Here is a 469-nt window from a genome sequence, read left to right as displayed (position 1 = left end):
TTTCGATGCCGGGAATCGAACCCGGGCCGCCTGGGTGAAAACCAGGAATCCTAACCACTAGACCACATCGGAAGTTGTCGACAACACAAACAAAGCACGTGTTACCATTCGAACATCACTGAATAATTGGAAAGTGATGCTGAAAACGGATTAGAGAAAACACTACCTAAAGAAAGTGCTAGTATATAAAATTATTTGTTCCTAAAATACATGTATTCAGATAAGGATTTATCAAATTTATTACTTTTAAAAATATAACACTGAATAATTGTGGAGGAGAATGTTTCATTTCTTTGATAATTTAAAATCATGTCATGATGTCATAGTTGGCAGCATGTGATGCATTTTGTTCAAGTTCTTGATAAGGCTAGCGAAAATAGTTATTGAATGATCCAAGCATTCCAAGACTATGTCTCAAGCGAGGTAATTCATTTTACACATAGAAAAAACAGATGATTTTTTTGTCAGC

The 469-nt window shown here is 35.0% G+C and overlaps 1 non-coding gene across 1 annotated transcript; it reads right to left on the bottom strand.

The window, feature by feature from the left end:
* Positions 1-72, bottom strand: Trnae-uuc (transfer RNA glutamic acid (anticodon UUC)). Its single transcript has one exon. It is a non-coding gene; the product is annotated as a tRNA-Glu (tRNA).
* Positions 73-469: the final 397 nt, after the last annotated feature.

This window comes from Saccostrea cucullata, unplaced genomic scaffold, assembly GCF_032062105.1.
Source record: "Saccostrea cucullata isolate Sc308-1 unplaced genomic scaffold, CSIRO_AGI_Scuc_v1 ctg388, whole genome shotgun sequence".
Taxonomy (NCBI): Eukaryota; Metazoa; Mollusca; class Bivalvia; order Ostreida; family Ostreidae; genus Saccostrea; species Saccostrea cuccullata.
This window is presented reverse-complemented; position numbering and strand designations above follow the sequence as displayed.